Source organism: Argiope bruennichi, chromosome 6 (assembly GCF_947563725.1).
Source record: "Argiope bruennichi chromosome 6, qqArgBrue1.1, whole genome shotgun sequence".
NCBI classification, from domain to species: domain Eukaryota; kingdom Metazoa; phylum Arthropoda; class Arachnida; order Araneae; family Araneidae; genus Argiope; species Argiope bruennichi.
The window spans coordinates 25,370,299-25,391,032 of NC_079156.1; positions in this window are offsets into that span (position 1 = coordinate 25,370,299).

Consider the following 20,734-nt stretch of genomic DNA (forward strand, 5'->3'; position numbering starts at 1 on the left):
TGCATTTAAAAATATTTTATTCAGAATATTTTTTGAAAGTTTATAAAACAATGAAAACATCACTTTTGCCCCTCATCCAATTCTAGCAATGTTTTTACAATGAATATGAAATCAAACTGGGTATCTGTAAATTCACGCTCACAAATCTTATGCAAGTAGCTAGAAAATGATTTTTCTTCTTTCGATCAAGTTTTTGGATGAGCAGAATTATGAAGCACACCACTTCTCAGTCGGTGTTGTATGGTTAATCTGCTGATTTTGTTAGAATATTCTGTTATCTGTTTCAAACATTTAATCAGATTTAATGGAGTTTATGCATTGTTCCAATTATTCAGAAGAATTTTTTTTATGCTTGAAGTATCCAAGCAATCTTTTCTTTTTAAGTCGCATACCTAGTCTTAAATCTGTATGACGTACGACTAATTAGTATTGCGCACATTTCTTTTAGTAAAAATTTGTAAGAAACCTTCCGGAATTTTAAACAGAGGGGTTTTTATAGAAAAATGTATATGTATTTCAAGTCAGTGATCGGTCCAAATCATACTTACCAGGCTACCAGCTATCAATAGGCTAACAGCCCTGAACCATATACGACGGGTGATCCAAAAAAAAGTTTACAAGGCAAAGGAAAAAACAATAGACACAGGATAAAAATGGTATTTAAGAAACATATATGGCGATCACTTCTCTACATAATCACCAAACCTGTGGAGGCATTTATCACTCCGCTGGACCAATATTTTTAACTCGTCTTGGTATTAATCAGGTCTTAGTTTAGATTGGTATTAATCAGGTCTTAGTTTAGATTTAGCATCCAAAGTGTAGGTTTGTGTTGGTAGTTTCATAAGTCAGTTAACAGGCTCCAGACCAGGGTGCTCATTTTTGTCTAGTGGTTATGTTACGCAGTTACGGACCCTAACGTCGCGGGTTCTGTCCTCGGGATTTTAATCTCCACATTGGTGACCTTGACCATACTACCTTCGTGCAGCTGTCGTGGCTTCTACCCGCAATAAAAAGCAACCAACGCAAGTCGACAAATTCACTTAACGCAGCAAAAAGTCTTCAGACACTTGACGCAACAACCGACATCCCCACTTAACAGCAACAACTCACACACGCTCGCCATATTGCTTAGCGCGATAAAATCGTTCGTCTCTCCGCCGATTCACTGATGGGATTCATAAACCAGTTAACAGCTTCCGGGATTAGTACCGTATTTTGAGTCCAACCGGTTAAAAGTTTAAACGTCTGTCAACTTATGTTATTGTCTGCATGTGAAATATAAAAACAAACATTGACTTAAATAAATGAAATCTGGCATTCAATATTGTGAATACAATTAAAAATAAGCCCCATTTTTTTTTTCAATCGATCTGTAAAAAAAGCCAGAATCTTAACCTGCCATTTGTTATTCCAGTGCTTGTGGATTAATTGCAGCCCAGTTATTTATCGCCAAAAAATCACTAAAGAGCTTACGCTAATAAGCTATTTTGTAACTACTATTCGTCAGTGGAATGCGGTTAATAATACACAAGTACATTTATTAATTATTAGTTATTACTAGTTATTACAAGTATTAGTTATTACAAGTACATTATACGAAATAATTTTCAGATAGAACACTAACGATGGTTTAAAAAATGAAAGTTTTAAAAATATATTTATTTTTTTAAACTTAAATAATAAAAAAAAATGTTTCCACTTAAGAGCTTGTAATACAGTGGAAAATATCTAATAATAATTCGAAATTGGTAAGTGCATTAATAAAAAAAAATTAACTTTTTCAAGACAAAAAAGTGGTGGTGCCTTTAAGTACTTCTTCTTCTGCCTCCCCCCTCCCAAGGTTCAATTTGCGATTCTTTTGTCTTACTTTTTACAGTTTAAAATGATTATCTGAATGCGGATCTAGAATTTGTAGTACCTTATCTTAAATAAATGGTTAAAGTAAAATTTCAAATATGGAATCTATATCGTCATTATGATTGAATTAATTTTCCTCATAGAAAAAAAAATCAGCGAATATGGTATCTTCGAAACTTTATTGTATATTCCCCAATAAATATATTTGTGTGCCATTAAATGCATATTATTGGTGATTAGTTGCCGCGAAAGAGCATAATACCTTGCGATCTTTGCCCTGACATGCAATTAATAAGCAAGCACCAGAAACCCAAATTCGCATTTTACACTCCTATCTTCTGAGTGACGAAAACAATAATATGAAATTACATACAATTCTAGTCACAAAATCTTATACCAAATTTTTATTTTGAAATTTTTGAGAGTTTTTGAGTAATGCTTTTATATTTTTGTAAAAATATAAATCAACAAACGGTCATATCCTTCACGGATTGCGTACCAAAAGTTATCCATCTAGCTCTCTTCTTCTTGTACTGATAGTATTAACTTATATTCTTGTAGTCAGATTTAAAATTTTTCTAACATTCCTCTGGATGGAAATTCATTCAAAATTTGATGGAAATCTACGAATTTGATATAAAAACGATATACCAAATTTCATCAATCTAGCACAAAACGTTTTTCAGTTATCAAGTTCAAAGAAAGATGGATATAATTCTAAAAATACATTTTTATGACACCAGAGGTCTGAAGCTAGATGATTCCTCAAAATTTCGAGTTCGTATTTTTTTGGAGATGACAGTATTTCCGCGTTGTATATTTTATGTACGAGAAAGTAAAATAAAATTATTGAGAAAAAATGTTAATTTTTTTCTCCCTTTCGATACCTAAGTGTGTTCGCGATGATGTCCAATGAACTACAATAATATAATTGTTTTAATGCATTTTCCTCCATTTTACAACTTTTTTATGACAATTTCTACAGATCAGTATTTCTCGCCTATGCCTGCGAATGACATATTAGCGTGCCATAGAACGGCCTTTTAACATTTGTCTTAGATATGGTTTTCCGAAAATTGAAGGTGAAAAATGAATACATTAGACATTCTTTTGAAAGAGACTACATAAATAAAATGAAAGTACTATCAAATGAAAAAGACCCATTCATTGAACTATCATTTGAGCAATCTCAAAAATCCTTTTTAGAAACTATATTCATGGTTCCGTTCAGGATAAATGTACGACAATAATATCCAGGGACTGTGAAAGTTGCTTCTAGACAAATGATGGGGTTCTCGACCTCTTATCTGACTGAATGTGATACCTCTATTTTAGTTTTTCGAGATGAAAGTACAGAAACAAAGTGAATGTAGAAAAGGATTTGAAGTTGAAACTGTCAATTTAAATCCAGATATTGACTCTCCCGTGAAAAGCAAACCACATCCAGACAAAATAAATTTCCACGGAAAGTCAAATTTTTGCTTTCTCTGAATCGTATTTTATCATCCACGAAATCGATTTTTTTTGAATAAATTTAATCTTTTTATTGTTCATTTAATCATACTTATCTCCCTTCTAGTTTTTATATTTCGTACAATTCATTATTTTTTTAAGTTCATCTTCTTTTTTCTAAGCCTGCATCGTATCTGAGCGTCGAAAATGCCACCGGGAATTTAATTTTATTTTCTTTGAATTTTGATTGAGACTTTTTGGGTTTCCATTTATTGTGACAGCTAAGTAATAACAAAATGGTTTTATATATATGCTTGTATTATATCTCTAAATTTAACTTAAATCTTGATTCGTTTTTATAATTTTTTTAAAATTACCCTTTGCTATTTTATCCTAAAATTTTATCTGATTTCCTGATGCAAATCAAATTTTCTAATTAATTATTGCCAACACGTGGTTTAAAATCTCCTTTTTTCTTTGTTTCCCACGAAACGAGAGAAGGGATTAAAACCCCTGGCGCCTACACAGTCATTTCATAGATACCCACGATTCCCTTTCCTATGTCGACATCGTGTCAAATAAATAAATTCCTTTCGGCATCTCGTAATAAAACCATTAAAGTGATAAATTATATAATTTATCGCTCTTTTCTTCGGTTGGCAACTACGCATTGTGTCTTTGTCCCTGTTGTACCTCCTTGAGAAAAATAAATTGGATTTCATTCAAAAAGTCTCTTACTTTCAGCCACATAACTACCAAATAATATATATATATATATATATAATATATATATATATATATATATATATATATATACACAGGGTGGTTATAATTTAACTTCCCCTATAAACGGCATCATACAACGCAAACGGGTGAACGGATTGCAATGAAATTTGGTACATAGACTATACACGAGATGCGCTCACGGAATTTTGAAAAAAAAAATGTTAGTTCCAAAATTCCATTAGAGGGTGGAAAACATTAATTTTCAGGAAAAACATTAATTTAAACATAATTAACGACCAAAACGGAATACAGAAACAATATTAACATTTATTGACTAGTTTTTTTTATCCCCTTGTCATCGAACCACATTAAGTAAAGGTAAGGAAAACATAACAGTACGATGTTTGAGAAAAGAAAAAAAAAAGTTTAGTTTTGGAGAAACAACAATAGATTAGAACGAAATTGCACAAGAGGAGCAGTTGTTATTCGTGTCCAGGATGATGTAGGGAAAGGTACTCCTTGTGACCACCCTCATTCACCTACAAAATTTCAAGTCGATGGACAGTGTGTTCAATAGCAGATCGTAACTGATCAGTTGTGATGGTTCGCACATGAAGCGCTATGGAGTTCTTTAAGTCATTCAACGTCGCAACAAGATACCGCCATCCTTACAGCCTAAAGCCTCGACATAAACACATGACAACAACTGCAAACATTTCTTACCCTAACCTGTTTTGCATAAAGCTTCTTCTTTTTCGCAAGCATGCAAATCTCGACAATTTTTCCTAGAACTGACAGCTTTTCCAGCTTTTACATTTTTTTTTACTCCTAATTATTGTTCTGGTTTGTTAATATTGTTTCTGTATTCTATTTTGGTCGTTTATTGTTTTAAATGCAATGTTTTTCAAGAAAAAGTGCCCTCTGGCGGACATTTTGGAATTAAATTTTTTTTTTTTGAAATTCCGTGAGAGCATCTCGTGTATAGTCTATGTACCAAATTTCATTGCAATCCGTTCACCCGTTTGCGTTGTATGATGCCGTTTATAGGGGAAGTTTAATTATAACAACCCTGTGTGTATATATATATATTCCTAATTTTTATCTAAATTTAGCCCATATTTTCATTCTAAAATGGTCTCTTATTTCCTGATCAAATTCCAACTTTTTTTAATCTAACTAATCCTACACGAGCTCGGTAAAACTGCTGAAATCAGCGGTTCTCATCACCAGAGAAAGGATAAATCTCTTTAATGTTTGACATTCTTTTAAAGATACCTAAATTCCCTTTCCTAAACCGACACGTGTCAAAGAAGTCTCTATAAGATAATATAAAATCACTAAGGGATTTTTTTTACTACTTCTATGTCACGATGGAAACGGTCGTATTCCTGACCCTTTATTCTTTGTATGCCAATTATGCCACACGTGATACCGAGATGGAACAAATCGAGTTTAAAAATTCAAAAGTGTCTTTTTTTCAGCCAGGAATCTATTAATATATATAATAAACTATTGTTCATACGTATGCGAAATGAAGACAGATTTGGCATTATTTTTCCACTGAAGAACATGATTCGTACACAGGGACAAAGGCGGAACCTATTTGCGCAGTACAAGAGGAAAAGTTTCGGAAATATCTTTCTTAATTCTTGTATTAAGAGATTCTGTTAGGGATTTCTTTGCCACGCATCGATTCAGGAAAAGGAATTTTAGATATCTTTGCAAAAGTGGCGTAGGTGTTAGAGAATGTTAACCTTTTCCTCGGAGTTTGGTAAGTATAAACTCCGCAATATTTTAGAGCGCGTGTTTGAAATAATTAAGTGAAAAACTGAGATTTGCTTTAGGAAATAAGAGAAAATTTTAAAATAAAATAACATGAGCTATTTGGAGATAAAGATTAGGGAATTAATCAGGATTTAAATTAAATTAATACACACAATACATATATATTCCAGGACAACAATGTACTCCTGTCTATTGGAGTTATTAGACTATAGCCACCATAGACATTTTACATTGTTATCTAATGAAACTTTTTCAAAGTAATCTTTTAAATATTTCTCTTTTTGATTTAATTCAAGAATATATATCAAACTAAATTTAATCGCAGAATTTTCAATTATGATGTTTACCTTTCAAATCAACACTACCTTTTCAAATCAACCTCTGACAAGCAGAGCTCAGTTCATTTATATTAAGGCCCGTTTTAAAGCAACACTAGGGATATTTTGGGACATACCTCGTAATTCTTCCCAGTCTATTCGGTAGAATTTCTCATAGTATGTACGAAATTATCTTTCGATATTGAACAATATTTTCTTAAACATCTTTCTTTCAAATTAAATAATAATAATAATCAAACTGCAAATATTTTTAATTAATAAGTTATTTGTTTTTATTTAAAAACTAAACGTTCATTCATCTAATACTTGAATTATAATTAAATTTGATTAATTATTTTAAAGTTATGATAATTATTAAAACTTATTTTCATTTAAAGTTATATTTAAACTTCAATGTTATTATAAATATAACTTTAATTCTGATAAACATTATTTGTAGTAACAAAAATTGTTTAGTGATTCTAGATATTTATTCTACATTTATATATTTTCCCATCCAGCAACATTGCTTCATCAGAAATTGAAATTGAGGATTCCGATACAGTCCAATTATTTTCAGCTAGGAAACCTTTAAATATCAATTTTCTACTTCACTTAATAGTGATTCTAGCTTGCTTGACTTCATTTTTAACTTTCTAAACACTAGCCTTATCCATAAGGATAAAAATTTTCACTTAAGAAAGCTTTAACCTATATTATGTTGAGTTAATTAAGGAACTACAAGATCTCTCGATCGCAGTAAATTCCAAGAAGAATTGGCGCATTTTCTCAAGACTTTCTAGAAAATAGAAATTGTAGAAAGAATTTATACTTTCTTATAGAAATTCTTGTTGTATAGTTACAAATTAATTTATATTATTCTTACAGAAATTCTTCGTCTAGAAGTATTTCAATGTATAGAGTTATTTGTGAGACATTTATCCTGTTTTTCATTACTTCGTAAACATTTTTTTTTTTAAAGTTTTCTCACAGAATATGTGTTCTGGTAAAAATGTATTCGTTTGTCTTATTCGCGTTGCTTTTTCGTGTTATTAAAATTTTAGCCTGCTTAATCGATAATTTAACACTTTGTTTCTACCGTTTATGTACTTGAATCACTTGATTCCTTTAATTTCCTTCTTACATACGATTTCGTAGAGTAGTAGTTAGAACAAATAATTTGTAATAATAAAAATTTGGCGTGTTTCAAGATGAAGATAGTTATTTACATTATTATTTATCATCATTAATGTTTATAATTATTTTAACTTTAAAAACTGAATTCTAATGAACAGAAGGAACATGTATTTTAATGTAAAAATATTAATAATGTAATAATTTAAAGTATTTGCGAATTGTTATTATGTGACAACATGATGTTGTTTCGGTTTTGGGATTTTGAAGCTTCAAAATGCAAGGGTAGAAAATTTGCGATTTGCAGTTATTAGAAAGTGATAAAGGTTGCCACATTTGGCGACTTATCGTCAAGAAATAGTTGAAATTTGGCGCGAATGTCCGCCATGTACCCGATTCTCCTCTTTGACCAATAAAAGGTAGGGTCGTAAGAAATTATTGCCCGAAGAAGCACAGAAAAAAAATGGGAATAAACACGAAACAGTTGGATGAGGTATCGAAAGCGTATAATATAACTTGTTTTTATAACTTTCATTTTGCTGACAAAAAAAGTTTTGGAGCTCGAACGAATTTGAATTGGGAGAAAAAATCATTTTCTCAATATCAGCGCATGCGTAATTTGAATCGCATATAGTCACATAATCATTCTAAACTAGTTTAAACCGGATTTTCGCAACAACAAAAATGTATCGAGAAGAAATTTTTAGAACCCGATTGATTTTGATATGGTCAAAAACCATCGCTTTTCGTTTGTTTGTTTGTTTCTTATGGCACTTGCCACTGACAAGCCCGCTGTTACGAAGACAGCGATTTAAGCCTGAGGGGGACGTCTCTTATTTCTTATAGCAGCGCCAACTAGGGCCAAGAGTACGACTTTGCTACTCACGCATCACTCATTCGCTTGCACAACCCCTTTTTACAGGAGGGCACATTCACACATCTCACAGATAGAACAACAGAAGAACAACCATGCCCAAACCGGGACTCGAACCCAGGACGCCCAGATCACGGGGAAGACGCGCTACCCCTATGCCAGGACGCCGGCATCGCTTTTCGAAATGTTGGTGATTACGAAATAAGAGTCATTATGAAATATGAGTATTTCTGTCGATACATGATTTAGAAAAATAATATTCTCACATGATAGCTTGAAATATGCGATAGTAGATTGCGATTTTTTAAATTTGAAAGAATACCGGAAAAAAAATTTGTTTAATTAGTTCTTTATCGAACTTTCACCTCAGATATACTAAGCGAATGCCTTACCAAGTGAGCTGACTAGGGGCTTGTCGTAGATAAATTACTAGTATATAACGGAAGCAGAGAAAAAGAAGCACAGCCATTTCCTCAGAAGATCGAAGTATTGACGTAAATCAAAATGAAGTAATTGGGACTAGTTATTTGTTATGGTTAATGATCGGAGAAATGGTTTATTATGGAGTAATTATTTTTTCTAGTTTACTGTCGGACTAACATGCAATATAACCATTAGTAGTATAGCATCAGGACTTCATTAATCCACTCATGTGTACTTTCTAATTTCATCAAATAACTAAATATTTTCACTGGGTTTTATATTAAAAGAATAATAAATATTATTATCAAGAAAATATTATAAAAATACCTTCCAAGTTATTTTAAATATTATTCTTATGATTCATGTTATATTAATATCTATATTTAATTATAAACTATTTTATTTCTAGTGTAATCCATTTGTATACTACTCTAAATTTCATCTTTTTCTTAGAGCTATGAAGTTATCAATAATAAGTACATAAGAGTTATAATAGGTTTGAATTATTGTTATCACTATCGTTTTATTAAAAGCTACCTTGTGTAACACATTGCACTGTGATTTTTTAAAAATTGTCTAAAAGTTTAGACTATGTTAAGTTCTGAAGTTGGAGATTGCTTGCAGTTAACTGATTTTCCATTAATATGGTAATAAGTATTTCATTCGAGCATCTTAATATCTTGTATGGGATAACGTTGTTTAAATAATTTGATAATCGTTATATTCTTCATAATTTCCAAGGAATTTTAATAATCGCTTTGTTGTCTTGCTAATTAGATTTATGCAATTTTTCTATGCGAACTTAGTTTTTGAAAAATGCTTATGTATATACTTTGATAACTGATTATTTTAATTACCAATGACTTCAGGCTAAACTAATTTTCTGTATAATCAGCCTCAATTTGAATATATTCTCTAGAGTGCATTGACATATATTTTGTATTGTTATATTTTGACTTTTTCAATTCCTACTATTAGTTCACACTCTCCCTATATATATATTTATATATCTCGTTCAAATTTTCAATCGTTAATAAAATACTTTTTATTCATCCACTCAAGTTCAAACACATTTTTTAACTTGTAGTGGATGGCACTTGATATTAATACAGTTTTTTTTTCAAATATTAATTAATTGTCTCCATGTCGCCAAATGGTCGCCAAGTTTGTCGCCATTGTCTGAGATTACTGACGCGACAGCCGATCATAAATAATATAAGATATATACAAATAATATAAGTAAATAGGAATTCAATTTAAAAAAACTTTGTTACTTAATATTGCAATTATGTCATGTATGTATATACATATTTCTATGTATATACATATTAATGGTAATTATTTAATAAAAAAGTAACTAATATGTAATATTGTTGATCTAAGTAGGAATTGACTTTAATTTTTTTTAAAATATTACTTGTTTTTTGTTGTTTCGAGAAGACTCTCAATAATCTACATATAATATTTTTCATTTTTAGTATATTCAATTGTATTTGTACTCCAAAAATGAATCACCTTATCCATATAGAAAATTAACAGACCACAATTTAGTTGCACGTAATACGCTGTTGTGATTAAATTCTATCCGCATAAAGGCATTGATTTGATGAATATAATGTCATTCGGGTTCCGTGTAATCATTTTATTTTACATTTTGTATTATAACCTTTGAATTAGCTGCATTTACTGGCTTGGAAGTGGAATTATGATATCCACAAGGCATCATATATGAATTCTAGAACAGTGTCAGCGCTTTCAGAGCTATTCCCCATTCTATCCATTGTAATATCTTTAACAGATTACTAATGGAAAAGCCTTCTGAATCTAATTAGGGTTACTATATCAACCTTGTATATGGGATTAGCACCATATTTCACTACGTAATCCCTTATTACTGTATGCCCCGTTGATAAATTTTGTATGGAAACCTCTTGATTATTCATTCTAGAAGTTGAATCAGACTTAAACTTTCTGGGAAACAGGTTGTCGATGTCTGTATATTACTGTGGATTATATTGAGAAGTAATCAAAATAATTCCAAAACTTCTGTGATTTCGACTGGATGACTCACTGCCAAGTTCCAAATAGGAAGAAATAGAGCGTACTGCTGCGTATTTACAAGTGAGGAATATCAATACTTTTCGTTTCAGGATCCGTAGACTGGAACTTTTCGATGATTGTACTTTTTTAACGGGTGATACGCAGAATAATGATGCCTATTAATTCCGAGAGTAATCCGAATCGACTCTATTCAGTCGTATTACTAAAATTATCGTTCTGTGTCAAATTTAGTTTCAGTCAACCGAAAAATTAACACTCCTGAAATCCATATTTGGTTTTATTTGTACGAAGCATGAAACGTCCATGCAGAGCTCTTAAAATAAAATTCTGTGTACTCGTGATTCTCATGTTTTTGCCCAAGGTTCACAATTATTGGCGAGAGAAAGAATAAAACTTTTATTAGAGAGCATCTGAGAAAGTTTCAGAGAGATAATTCCATTGTTTAGTTTGTTCTTTGTTCCACTTTACAGATATTTGCATTACATGATATACACTTTATTTGTATCCTCTTACCTATGTTACATTGCTTACTATAAATAGAAACTTTAATTTCCTCACGTGACATCATGCAAAACTAAATAATCTTTTTCAACTCATTCATTGTTCATTTCCTTGATCATTCAACTTTTTCAACTCATTCAATGTTCATTTTCTTCATCATTCAACTTTTTCAACTCATTCAAAGTTCATTTCTTTGATCATTCAACTTTTTCAAATCGTTCAATGTTCATTTCTTTGATCATTCAACTTTTTCAACTCGTTCAATGTTTATTTCCTTGATCATTCAACTTTTTCACATCGTTCAATGTTCATTTCTTTGATCATTCAACTTTTTCAACTCGTTCAATGTTCATTTCATTGATCATTCAACTTTTTCAACTCGTTCAATGATCATTTCCTTGATCATTCAACTTTTTCAACTCGTTCAATGATCATTTCCTTGATCATTCAACTTTTTCAACTCGTTCAATGATCATTTCCTTGATCATTCAACTTTTTCAACTCGTTCAATGCTCATTTCCTTGATCATTCAACTTTTTCAACTAGTTCAATGTTCATTTCCTTGATCATTCAACTTTTACAACACACTCAAGGATTTTTTTTAAAAAAGTCTATTGAAAATTGTTATTGACTTAAGTACAATATTTATAGAGGATTATATCTGAAGATTCGTCCATCTTCATTCATTTTAAAATAGTTTCCATGGCGATGTACCGCCCTTTTGCAATTCCCTTTCACGTAAAAGTGTCACATTAATATTTATGCTGTTAAAACGGATGACAAATATTTTATGTCTCGGAAAACTTCGATTTGAACTGCTCCAAAATGACAAAACACATCGCAGTTTTTGCTGCCATTAACCAGACTAGCAGAAAATTCTATATGAAGTGCCATAAAATTTTCTAAAAATTGGACTGCGTCTTTTTTATCAACGTGGTTTGGCATCAGCTAACACTCTGCGTTGAATATATGCTACAGTTACATGAGCCTTTTGTTACCGCATTTCGTTTTACATAAATACTGACTATAATGATATTCCAATCGTGATTCCGCGTGGATGATTTTATTCAATGGTAATTCTCAGCTGTTACTTCCGACGCAGCATAAATTTTTAGGTAATGCCTCTAAGTTAACCGTTTGGCAAATGCAAATTTCAAATATTTGTGGAACTTAGATTATGTATTTTCGATGTGTATTCAAAAAGCATGATTTCGTCAAAATGAATGATCATTTCCTGGATAATATTGCAATGCATAAATAGTTTAACTTGAACGACCGAAACTGGAGAATATCAACGCATACCAAATAGATCGAATATTTTGTTACCTTTCATACATAACCCCCGGGGGGCACCTCTGAATGAGAATGAGATGCTTCCGGCATAGTGGTTGGATCTGGCCACCCTGGTGGATACACAAATAGGTGGGAGATCTGACTCCTTCCATCGATGACGGGACGGACTTCCTTCCGGGGGAGTTGTACCGTGGCCGGTGATGACCCTTAGGAACTCAACCACAGTTCCCACCAGTGTTGCTGTTGGGGTGGTTCGGTCATTCACCCTTATGGTTCAAATCTGTGTGTCTTCGTGGCCGGTCAAGGAGTCAGTTGGTTGACTTTCCTTTCATACATTCGAGTCTTCATTGGTGAATGCCAAGAAACATAGATAAGCTCTTAAAGGAATCGAAACGAAACTCGGCGAAGAACAGCCAGGGAAATGAAAAGATAATACTTTTGAAGAAAATTTGAGTTGTGAACATATCGAAAAACATATTGAAAAGGAAAATATTGAAGAGAAGATGCAATTTACCATATCCTCATATTATAGCCTGAACAAGTCGAGGTAATATCTATAAAAAGAGTGGCATCTTGTATTGCAAGCAACGGAAATATTCAGACCCTCGAAAAGAAAATTTCTTCCTGCTAAAATCGGGGAAGCCTCCCGCATACAACTGTTCGATGTTGGTCGTAATCGTATAGATATCCGAAGTTTGCGCAGTCATTTTTGGTGATTAAAGAATTTGATTTTTAAGAAATGTTAAAACTAGGCAATAAAGCAATAAATAAACAAGAGGAACGTAGATTGGGGATATCTTTCTTGCAGCCCATGAAGCTTACTGTGCATACAACTGATTGTTTGATTTCAAGATCAACGCAACCGTCACTATCATTGAATTTAGAGGAACAAGAACTGCAGAATCGAACAGACAGACTTTGGAGCTCGATCAACTAATCCCCTTTTGTACTCTCAAATTTCAACTTATTATCATGTGAGAACATGATTTTGTTTTGGTTTGAGGTTTTTGAAGCCTCAAAATGCGTAGGCAACAAATTGGCGATTTATCACTTTTGAGGCCTCAATTTTTCGCTTTTAGGGTTATTAGAAAATAATGCAGAAGGTTGTCACATTTGGCGATTTATCACAACTAAAGTTACAACTTGATTTCTAAATTATTCATTCTCTGAATTTTTACGAATTGTCTTAATTAATTTAAGTCATTAACCAGTTTAAAACAATCATGAGACTATCAGATTACGTATGCATCGATATTTAGAAAAACGATGTTTTTTTAAATCTCAAAGTCGATCGTGTTCCAAACGTTTGCTTGCCAGCTAAAAAAATTAAAAATGAAAGTTTAAAAAAATTATCATTGAAGGAGGATAGAGACCGGTTGAGAAGTCTCGTGATTGTTTCAGTCCGGTTTAAACTGGTTAATGACTTAAATTAAGACAAATAATGACTTAAAAAATAATGTTCTCACATGGTAACTTGAAATTTGCGATCGTAGATTTCATTTTTACTTTTTTTCTCTCTTTCCTCATTGATTATTTCGACTTCAGTTATTTTCACCCCGACAGAAACTCATCTCGTTTAATTGAATATTTATTTTTCCTCTTTTGAAGGTTGCTCTTCTAAACCGTTATTCAGATGACAACTTTTGTGTGATCATTTATTATCAGTTATTGTTTATAAAAATGGTCAATTGTTGCATCTTATTTTATATTTATTTTAAAATGAGCATTATCTACAAACGAGGAAGTTTTCTTGTACAATTTTAAATGATAATATTTTAGTAAAATGCTTGTAAAGAACTGGTCTCAAAGGTCTTGATACAGCATTACTCTTATGCAATAAATCTAGATTAAAAGTGTGAAATCTTTTTTGCACTAATCTAAATGATAATATTTTCGTAAAATATTTGTAAAGAATTGAATTCCACCAGAGAGAGCAATACAATCAATCAATCAATCATATTTGATGTGAATCTTTTCTACAACGCAGTCTTTAAATAAAAAGAATTACCAAAGTATTAAAAATTAATTATTAAGATCTAAGTATTCTGGCAAATTTTCAAAAGCGTATTATCTTTCATGCATTCTTTTGATTTATACTTTAAAGCTAAAAATCGGAAGTACTCAATTTTCTTTTTTTTAAAAAAATTGCGATTTTATTTTCTACACTTCCTGTAGATAAAATATGAGTTATTTTTCTTCGTTGAAAAACGATAGGAGTTGCATATAAAAATATAGGAATAAGTACGGTGGAAAAGAAAGAAGGTATTCAAAACTAAATAAAATGAAGAATATTTTTCTTATATGAGATTGGTAATTTTACGAACGGGTTTAAACAGGCAGCAGTAGTAAAATTTTTATTTATTATAAGATGAAACACGTCTAAATAAAAGCACGATAATACTCAATGTGAAAAGATACTTAGAAATTGGGTTATATATTCTATAATGTATATAATGGCAAAAGAAATTGCATTTATTTTAATATGGAAATTTTGACAAAGCTTTCTATATTTTATGACGCATATATTATTTAAAAACAAATCTTCCTTTCTAACATTTTCATCCATTTTTCTATATTTATATACTTTTCTTTTGGACTTACATGTAGAGACAAAAGGTATATTCATATGCATATTTGATCTAGAATGTTAGTTCCCATGTTTTCCGCAGGTGATTCAGTCCATCTATCTAATCAGATGGCCTTTTCTTTGTTATCTGTAATTGAGAATGGGTCATCGAATAAGAAAATAGGTGTGAACAGAAAGGCATGAATTACAAGTGAGTCACACGGTAGCCACTATGTTAATTGTGTCCGAATTTTTTGCTCATTGCAATTGTTAAAAAATTTACTATTATATACGATCCTTTGCTCCACTTGTACCAACTGATCTTGACTAAACATGCTATTAAAATTAATAAAACAATTTAAATCCTTTTATGATTTTGCCAAAATATAGAATTCATCATAATTATTTTCTATATTAGGCTTGTAATTTATAACTCATTAATATTTTTGTCATAAAATTTTGAATTTAAAATTGGTGCCACTAGTGTTAAATCGTCACCCTCAGGCAGGGATTCAAAAAAAAAGGAAAAAGGGATTTTTTTTCTGTGAAGGAATGCAGACTAAACAGTCTAATATAGATTCCTCGTGACCCGAAAATCCCCTGAAATTAGGTCTAAGAGATATACCATTTTAACAGAAAGGAAAATACAAAACAATAAATTAGAAGAATACGTTCACTAATAAGAAAAAATACAATAACAAAAATAACATAAAATAACCTTATAATAACACTCAAACCAGTAATGTAAACAAAAAGGAAAGCACATACCAGCAGCATGCAAAGAAATTTTAAGCTTTCTGTAGTGTTTCCCGCTCTTAACACCTCCAAGCGAATGCATTCTATAATAATAATAATTCTATAATAATTATATATATATATATATATATATATATATATATATATATATATATATATATTAATTTAGGATTAAACTTAGATAATATTAAAACAACGTATTGCCATCAAGAATTCTCTAATACTCAAAATTTTAAAGCCCTAACATATGAGGGAATGAGTAAAAAATATCCTTTAAAAATACTGTATTTTCTAATATCAAGCAAAATTAAATAAAAATCAGTAATAAATTACAAGTTTTTAACAATTTTATTCTACTTGTTTTATATTTGCACTGATGGAATTTTGAAATAAGCTCTTCACACATTTCTTAACATGCTAAAGTTTTGGAATTTTTGTACAATTCTTCATTCTTATTGATAATATACTAATTTAATATTTTAGAACTAAAGTATAAAGTAATTGATAAATTTTAAAAAAAATGATTTTTGTATTAATGACTCACTAAGAAATCAAGAAAACAAAAATTTCATAATTCTTAATCTTTCAAATCAAAATCACAATTCTTGATCTCTCATTTCAGTTATAATTCAATAATATATAGAATTTATAAAGAATAATTGTAATAAAATTTAAATTTTAATTATTATAAAAATATTGAAAGTTACAGAATTTTTAAAACATACTTTTTTTAATGTACTAAAAATGTGAGTTTCTTTAATAAATTATTTTCTGGTTATATATGAAAACTCTTTCTAATCCACCAATAAAGTTTTTTTTAAAAAGCTTTTCCCATTAATTTCATATTAAGTTATTTCTATTTATTTATTTTTCTCGGATGCACTGCTATTTTTTAATAATTGAAAAATCATCAGAATTTTAATTAGACCTAGCATTTATATTTCTGTAGCAAAGTACAGAAAATTGATATTACTCTTACTCAGATTTTAATACTCTAGGGTTTTTCTATATCTATGACTGAATATGTATGTTTTTTCCCGACTAATTTAGGAAAAAGTGAAAAAAATACCTAATTTCACTTTTTTCCTCTTAGAAACGAAAATTCATTTAAGGGAGAATGTCATACAGAAGTGATTGAGGAAATAAAACTTCAGTGTATTTTTATTCTCGATTTTAAAACCTCCTATACTAAACTGTCCCTAGAGGGCTTCGGTTTCTTATTCACTTATCGATTTCTAATTCACTTATTAAGTACTTTTATTTTATTTGAATCATTTTATATTTATCAAATTCTAATTTTGAAATCGATTTCTTATACACTTTCTAAGGCACTAAAATTTTATGAATTTTTACACTTGAGAATTCTCAATAAAAATCCCCATATTTAATGTTTTCAGAACTTAATTAGAAGTTAAAAGATTGAATTGAATTAAATTATGATTCCGTAGGTTAATATCAACTTTTAGTTAATTTAATTTCCATAGAGTGGCATCGCCTCTTAATTAATTTTGTTTTCATCGAGTGGCATCACCCCTTAGTCACTTAAATAAAAATTTGGGGATTTCGGAATATTTATAAACAAGAATCATAATTTAAATGATTAAAGGTAAAAAAATAATTTCTTCTTTTTAGCACACTAATAAAAATGTTTTGTTTTTATTTCTTGTACTGTATATAGATGTTCTAATTAGAATCAACCAACATATACAAAAAAAAGCGCTGTCATATTTTAAGATTAAAACTAATTTTTAATAAAGAAATTTTGTTGTCTCTAAGAATATTTAAAGTCTAACTCCTATTAGTTTTGTTTTACTCGCCATTGAATTGATTAGAGAAAAATGTTTTATACGTTGATATGTTTAAATAGAAAGAAAGTCATTTCTTTTAGAATTAATCTCATATTGTCAAAGAAAAATTAACGTTTTTAAAACTGTTTTTTCGAATCATTGGACTTTAATATTGTTTTAAAAAATTTAAATCGGTTAATAATTACTTTAGTAAACTAGTAGATTTTTTTTTCATTTCTACATAAAAGGATAACTTTTTAAAAGGAAAAAAAACCTTTATTTGAATCTTTGGTAAATATTGGAATGGCCCTTTGCTCGTATTTCATTCGATTAGAAGAAATATTTACGAATTCTTCTGGAAATTACAAAATGGGAATCTGTCTCCATGAATTAGCAATTACAAACTTTTCTCCCACAAAAACTTCCATTTATTCAATAATTATAAGAAGAAAAAAAAGTAAGACGATTTTTTCTCTTTGTTAATGCTTGTAGAAGAAAACTTTATTCAATTTGATTAAGATCGCACAGCTTGGCGGTAAAAAGTTCTTTTTCGTTAAAAAAAAAGAAAAAAGACAAACGATTTCTTCAAATAGTTTTCCTAAATGAGTGTTTGAACTTCCATTAAAAGATTCTTAGGGATAAAAGTTCTCTGCAAAAGTTTCAGATTTTTCTAATTTAAATCCAAATCTCTAACATTTCAAGGAGAGTTGAACTGTGAGCCCGAGATGTTTAAATTATCTCACATGGCATAATAATTCAAAGTCATATAATTCTTTGAATGAACCGAGATCATTCTAGCAAATTGCATTTTTTCTTTTAAATATGCTATAAAATCTTTCTCTCAATTAGCTTTGAGTAAACAAATGATTTAATAAATAAAACTGAACATAAGGACTGAATGTATTTCAGAAAATTCATGCAGTGCATTTAACTGGGATAAAAATAAGGCAAGTGCTCTATTAGTTGAAATGGTCCTATTTTAATTATAAGAAAGTTTTAAAATTGTGATGGCTTTAAAAGAAAAGAAATCTGAAATTCACTCAAATATTAAATGTCGAGTGAAGTTAAGATAATTTCTACTTTTCTTCTTTTTGAGAAGTAGAACAAATACAGCAGCTGTTAAAGTAGTGAACTATTAAATAAAAAAGCATTTCATAAAATTGAAGTTAAAAGAAATGAAACTATGTTAGTATTTCTGCAACGTTTTAATAGTTTATGTCCCATTTCGTAAAACTGGTTTCCATTAGAGTTTTCGAATTAATTTTGATGACGTCAGACAGTGGAATAGTGCCAAAGTGCGATACACTTTTATTGTTATCAATTATAAATTTGCATTTGATTGGTTATTTAATAAATTAGAGTATCTAATGGTTATTCCTGAAATGTTCAAAGAATAGTTAATCACTTGCAAAAACATAGCTTCATTCTATAAATTTATAAAATATTTTGCATTGAAAAAATGGGCTTAACATCCTACACACGTTAATGGACTACCGACAAACATAGAAGACTGTTAGTACACATCAAGAAAAAGAAAAATTGAAAAAGAACATGGTAATATCGAAAACCACGTTCAAAGGATGAAAATCATGAGAAACGCATGCAGGCTGTGAGTCTAGACGGTGAGCAGCACGGATTATCCCCATCCCACTAGTCTACCATGCAAATCCCGACAGTCTTAACATGTGAGCAGAAATCCTCGATGATTACCTCTTGGGATCATATTTGCTGCCCTAACTCCTCAATGAGGCAACATGTGTTTCTACAACACGTCCTCTCGAAAATGCTGCAAAGTGTGCCTGCCACTGTACATATTTTTCCTACGAGAGGCGTAATTACCACGATGTTACATATTCAAGGAGTGAATTGGACGCATGAACCCATTACCTTGTTATCAAGTAGTAGATAAAGTAGAAATTTTGACGAATCTCTACGTTTTAGACCTTCCTGAGTTCGAAAAATGCAGAAAGAAACAGCGAGATTGGTATCTACAATAATTTCACTCGTACTCTCTAATAAAGATACTATCCCAGTGAATTCCCAACAATGCACTGACGAACAATAGTTACGAAATATTAACATTTTTTTATTTTTTTATTTTAGCATTTTTAGACTCAATCATGTTGTTTTTTTTCGGGGGGGGGCATTAACCCTTGTATAGTTTAGTAATATCCAATACACGAATTTGGGTTTCAGATACGTTCTTCCCACCTGTTTGAAACAAAAATTTGACACAAACTACATTTAAAGTTGTAAAATTGCATATCAAATTTGATATATTTCACTGCTTTTTTTTAATTATTGCGTTTACCTGTTTCTGAATTTATAGACTGACAGACAGTCAGCCGTTTGTTGGATTTCGTTCAACACTTGAACGAAACACTAGGCATCTATATTAAAGATGTTAATTCTATTGTCCCAATTTTTATCTCTCTAGCTCTCTTGATTTTATAGTTATCGTGGAAAATTATATTCGGACAGCCGGATGCACAGACTTCCTCTAAACGAATTTTGTTCAAAATTTGACAGAAATCTATAAATTTCGTTTTACGCCAACATATCAAATTTCATTTGTTTAGTTCAAAGTGTTTTGAGTTAGCTTTCTCAGAGACAGACAGACAGACGGGCATTTTCCAAAAATATGTTTTTCGAATTGAGGACGATCTAAAACGTGGTGAATCATCAAAATGTCGAGTTAGAATGTTTGAACTATTACTATATTTTCTCTATACTATGAGAAAGTGAAAAGCAAAATTATAGTACAATATTTTTTTTATTTGAAACTAATGCTATTGAAATTAGTTTTTTTTTTAAATTCATAGCTAACCATATGAAATAATTTATTTCAATTGATGCATTTTTTTTTAATTTATAGTTGATTAAAATCAAATGCTTTGACTAATTTCACTCTCTAATATTATTAAAATAAAAAGCAAAGTTATTTTGATTTATTGTTATCAAACGTTCTGTATGCTATTTTCAATCATATTTTGTGCCAATGGTATCCAGTTTAATGACCGGAATTTTTAAAAAAAGTAATTCACTTATCTATGAAAAGAAATGGAACATTTTTGCCATTGGTAGTATCATTTTTTATTAGAATACCACTAATGTTTTAACTAAGATACATTTTTCAAAGGCAGTAAAGTGTCATATGGAGATAATGAAACAACATGGTGCCAAGAATAAAGTTATCTGA